At 33.4% G+C, this 5,970-nt stretch overlaps 1 pseudogene across 1 annotated transcript; it reads right to left on the reverse strand.

Annotated features, from left to right (window-relative positions):
* Positions 1–1,508: 1,508 nt before the first annotated feature.
* LOC143582778 (protein REVEILLE 8-like) lies at positions 1,509–5,173 on the reverse strand (annotated as a pseudogene). Its single transcript, XR_013144042.1, has 9 exons — positions 4,976–5,173; positions 4,814–4,871; positions 3,052–3,174; positions 2,779–2,970; positions 2,593–2,721; positions 2,405–2,514; positions 2,267–2,326; positions 1,996–2,119; positions 1,509–1,886 (listed from the first exon to the last, which is right to left on the reverse strand). The product of XR_013144042.1 is annotated as a protein REVEILLE 8-like (transcript).
* Between the last annotated feature and the right edge of the window lie 797 nt (positions 5,174–5,970).

The following is a 5,970-nucleotide window of genomic DNA, read 5'->3' on the forward strand; positions in this document are numbered from 1 at the left end:
CGGCACTTTTCACACAAGTTAATTTGTGTTGATGGTCATTGTCCATTGTTTTATAACCGGACATGTTTGGTAAACACTTGGTAATCAAGAATAGGGTCGTATAGGAACTGAACCAGACTGGATAAGGCATTGTTCATGTTAATTTGTTCGTTGAGCTTTTATCAGCTAGCAAATGATTCACGAACAACTAAATTCATCGTTCATTGGTTATATAATAAATGAATGAACAGTGTTTTGTTTGATTTGGTTCACTAAGAATGGTCAGTGTCAACGATTTTGTCCGGGATACAAATTTTGTGTTTTTTTTAACATTCATATGTTAATTTTACATATCAATTATGATATAATACTCACATATATTTTTGTTTTATTTTATTTACTTTTTGAACGACCAACAAACAGAGAATTACCTAGGTACTCCGTATGAGGTGAGCCGATGACCAAAGGCCACCGCCAGCTAGCCCTTAAGCGCCGCCAAGTGATCTCCAGCTTCTAGAAAACCCACCTGTCCAAAGGCCCATTGGGCATTGGTGATAAAACTCGGACACCCTCAGGATCGAACTGGAGATCACAAATATCACAGTCTTCCTTCAATCTGTCATATGTTTTATAGTTAATAAGTTTGCTAAAATTTATATGATAAGATTAGACTAGTCATTAAAAAGTATTAAAACCTTTAACGAACAAACAAACATTAAACGAACCCATTATCAAATGTTCACGAATGCAGTTGAAAAACATGGCATTCGTTCTTGTTTGTTTAGTTAATCAAATGAAATTCTTTGTTCATGTTCTTTCATTTATTAAACGAACTTCCCGTCTAATAGTTTAAGAACAGTTCGTCAAGCGTTTAGTTCAATGTAGCTTGGTTTGTGTTAAATGTTAATAAAAAAAGAATCTTATGTGTGTAAATTTGCAAGCCTAATCAAGAATAAAAATTGAACACCACAAGAATCTGTGATAAAACTATATCAGGGCTCTTCTTTTGACTTTTATTTATTTATAGCTTAAAAACGCATTTAAAAAACTTAATATAAAAGGGCTTATTTTGTAATCTGTATCAGCTTAAAGAAGATGAAATGAAAGAACTTTAAACTGAAAACTGCAACTAATCTTTAACTTGTTACACACAAACTAAATTGACCCCTTAAAAACAAGTTATGCGAACTCGGCTCCTTATCCTTAACCCGACTTTGACCCATCAAGTTCAGAGAGCATCGGAGCCAATGTCGGACTATGAGTTTACATATTTTTCTTTTCTATAAGATCTGAACTTGATCCCTTTTGTTTGAAATCAAAGGCTTCAACCAGTTGATGGAATGATGGATCAACTCTGTTATGCTAAACATATAATTAAAAAATATGAATGCATTATCATATATATGAATAATATCATATATTTTCTCTAAAAGTAAAAAGACACTTTTGTGTGCACTCTTCTTTTATATATCATTTGAAGATCCTAACCAGCAAGTATTGAACAAAAGCAAAATAACAAATGCCCAAACACATTACTATTATAGTTCCAACTTCCAAGCAATGATGCATATACCAAAATTTGTTCTGCAACACTTTGTTAGGCATTATTACTTTCCCTATTTTACTTTTAGTGACACCACTCTCGTTACAATATACTAGCGAAATTAAAATAAAAAGAAAACAAAGAAAAATCACAAGATCTTCTTCAAGAAATTCACCCGGTATCCGGCTACAATATACAACCCAAACTGTATGACCATCGTCACATTTGGTATTCGGTTTCAACACCCAACGGGACCTTTTTTTTGGATATTTGATCTTCACTCGCGCATGTTCCAAACTCCCTTTGTAAGATTGCCACCATGTATAGAGCTCACGAGAAGTTCACACGCTTCTCATTTATAGTTCTGATAAAACAAAACGTGTGTCACATGAGGAAATGGTTCAGGATATAATGATTGAACATATAAAGAACAACAATAAACTGTAATCATATCAAAGGAAAAGATATATTACATAATAGTTACGAGGGCGCCCCTATAGTTGAACACAATACTCATTACTCTGATCGTTCGCAAACACTCCCTGCAGATACTCCTAAAGTTTTGGAACCGGTATCATACGATGACAAGATCTTTTTCTGCACCCATCAACATCATCTAGAAGTCAACGCTAACAAAATCACTAATATTTACAGATTTATGGCTGTTATGACTTGTGATGAAAAATTTGTTGAGACGCCTCACTCCACTACATATAAAAATATTATCAAACACGAATATGTTACCATTGGCTCAAAGTCGGGACTGGACAAGTTGACTGTAAGATTTCTCATTAGTAACAACACCTGCAACGGTTAAATAAAATAAATATAGGATTTTATTAACATAAACAAATCGACATTAATAAATCCGAACTGACTCACTGTTTCAAAGTTTATAGGATCCATCTCCGGTAACTTCTGCACATGCCCTTTACTTTCTGGATCAAAAACACTTCCAATGAAGCTATAAACTTCCGAGAAATCAGGTATGCCTGAAAAACGATATTATTAAGAACGATAATTTACACAATCAAGTAATGTGTACATGTATATAATAATTACAAGACTACCATGAAGGACAGAACCTTGTTCAACTTGTTTTGACAGTTCAGAACTCGGGATTTCTCTACTCGAGCTCCCTATGCCACTGCCACTGACATCATTATTAATCTTTACCACGCCTCCTGATCCAGCATCGGCTGAGAAATGGAATTTGATTTAATATCAAATATCTAAAAAACTTATATCATACGCACAACAATATATATCCGAGAAACGATTGATTACAAACATGCCTTCAATACCATGTAGATCATGTTCATCTTGTGATGTCATAACGCCACCAGACGGACTTATAAGCTGGGAAGTGTCATCCCATGGAGAATATCCGGGTGCGAGTACACTCACTGAAGAAGGGTAACACATGGATGTTTGAAGTGGCAATACAGCTGCAAAAAATAAATGTTTTATAAAAATTATAAACACAAAATAACAATTTAGCTACTTTGGGGTATATTTTTATATACAACCATTTTTGGGTGCTTTTTGTGGGTTGGATGTGTAGCCTTGCTTTTAGGACGAGGTGGCGGAACGTGTGCGATTGATCCATTTTTTTGTACCTTCAGAAAGTATTTCTGTGCGTGACTTCGTATCTGCAAATAGAATTACCCCCTTCAATAGAAAATTAAAAAAAAATATTTCGTTAGTTTGTTAATCTCAAATGTAGTTGAAGAGGTCAGTAGTTAAAGTCAATCGACGCCCTTTATTGAATTATTACTAATAAACAAAATTAAAACGGTGAACCCAGCATAGACCAAACTATATACAACAAGCAGCATTCCAACCAAAAAACTTTAAGTTCAATAAAATAATACGTGATTCTATGGCGCGTAGAAAGCAATACATTGAAGTATCCAAAACGGAGCTAAGGTGAATAAGATATTAACGTGTCACGCATAGGTGGATAAACAAACCTTGATTGAGTTTATAACTAATAGCCAAATGCTTGTATTTTACTCCAACACCGATCGACGCGCAAGGGTGCAAAATTGGGGGTGAATGACTTAGTCAATTCGAACCGCTACCTTACAACCTGCAGACACGAATGTCGGCACAAAATATTTTCCAACCGCGAAATCTATTTTAAGGGAACCATTGATTATATTTTGTACATTTATCTAGACTAGTTTTATTCTATAACGAAATTTATTCTCTAACATAACCAAAAAGTAAAAACCTTATAGTGAGTTATTAATATGGGACAGCAGATCCTATCTAAGGGCATCTCCAATGGGTGTATTGGAATGCCACATGGAGTAGTTTTGAATTACAAACTTGTGAGACAAATCATTGTATGAGTGTGTCAGAATGTATGCGTATTGAATTCACAAACTGATTCATCTATTTGAATATGGGCCCAACCACTACAACAATCATGCATGTTTATATGCATGCAATAATTCAATGCAGTAATTAATGGAACCTTTTTTAGTTTTTTTTTAACTTAAAGCTTATAAATTAGTAATGGATAAAACCATATAAATAAAACCCTTTTTTTCATATGTATATCTATACATACCTTCATACACATATATCACAGAAACAAATAATCTCTAGTTTAAGGCCAATCTTAGTGACTTGCGATATCAAATGATGAAACCCGTTATAATTATTATCTTTATATATTTATGTTCGGTAGTTTGATTTACCGCACCCGTCTCGAAAAACGTGTCAAGATAAAAAACGTTCGAGTGGTCGTTTTGGGACCAACATCTAGCTTCATTTTCTCTTTACCAATTTAACATTCCTTTATACAAACAAAGAGCTCAAGCGACGAAGAAACAATGCATTCTTCTCCTATGCGTGGTCTTTTAGACACATACGACTCGAGTAACGAAGAAAAAACCCAATCACCTTCTCCACCTCCACCCATAATTCCTATTTTGACTCCTTATACAAATGATAATATGTTCATGCAATGCGCCATACAATGTTTTAAGTTTAATTTTAAAGTGTTGTTTTTTCTAGTAATTGTTTTTTTATTTAGTGATTTAGTATATATGAAATATAAAATTATTAATTATAAAAGATATAAATTGATTTAGATTAAATAAAGGGAAAAGTAGGTGATGAGTTGAAAGTTTGAAATACAAACTAGGTAATAACCACTGGAGCAGAATTAAAGGTTTTTTGTAGGTTAGTTTAAAATCTGATGTGGCATGCTGATTCGGCAGTTTGATGTACCTGAAGTACAAGAATATGTTGAAGTACAAGAAATATATATATGTGTACCTGAATTACTGTCTTTGAACCAACAAAGTCTTCGATTTTCTTCCAGTCACGATCAAACCTGCAAGAAATAAAGAGGCACGATTTAATATTAATATTAAGTTATTAGCTAAGTGTTGACTGACATATATAAGTATGTATAAAAGCAAATAATAAATTACTAACAATTGAAGTGCTTCAAGGAACTTGTCGTGTTCTTCTTCAGTCCAGCTTTCTCTGGACTTTGTAATAGTGTAAGGCTTCCGTACCTTCTTCCCAGAGCTATCCGCCATTGATGATGAATGCGTAGAGTTTTTGTTGCTACTGTTCATTGTGAATGCATACAGAGAGAAAAATAGTGGTGGGTGTGTGGAGTTTATGAGTTTCGTTGGTCTGTGTGTTGTGTGGCTGACCTTCAACTAATCCCCACTTGTTGAACAGTTGAAAAACATGTTTCAGTTTTTGTTTTCAGGGCCTTATACTTTCATATGACTGACAAAACTTAGAACACACACCTCTTTTACATTTGAAAGGATAGTTATGTATATCGTTATAAAATTCATGTCGAAACAGTTGTGTATTTACTTTGGCTAATGAATCGTGTTTTATTATATTATAGTCAGATAAAAAGCATGTCATGCACCCCATAAACCCCGATATTTCATGTTTTTTTCTTTATTTTCTAATTGTCACAACAGATTATACGTTTAATTAGCTGACAAAATTCAATCATAAGTGGAGACGGCTCGTGTTTGTTCCCTCCTTTATTTGTAATTTTTCAACAAAATAGGTATTAAAAATTGGTATGTAAAGTTGGCGAGTCATCAATATTAATAAGTTATTAACACATTAAGTTATTTGATATTTATTGTTTTTTAAAATCTTTACTATAAATAATTGAAAGAGCATACATACTACACCGGTCTAGCACCTCAAACCACCATGACTAACACTTCATTTTATGATTCACTAGTTTTTATCAAGTGTAAAATGTTAACCTATTAGCTGCTTCTTTTTTATCTTTCAAAAAGTAGGTTTTAGTTTTGTATAATTAAGCTTTCCTTAATCTAATTAGGATGTGAATTTTTCATATGTGGCTTTGGGTTCAACAGAAATGAACTTAGGTCATTTTTCGGTTTAGCAAAATTTGCCAGATTTAAGTATGGGTTCCATAGTTGATT

This window comes from Bidens hawaiensis, unplaced genomic scaffold (assembly GCF_021521415.1).
Source record: "Bidens hawaiensis isolate Kalapana, Puna unplaced genomic scaffold, B.hawaiensis_p1.1 tig00031945_1, whole genome shotgun sequence".
Taxonomy (NCBI): domain Eukaryota; kingdom Viridiplantae; phylum Streptophyta; class Magnoliopsida; order Asterales; family Asteraceae; genus Bidens; species Bidens hawaiensis.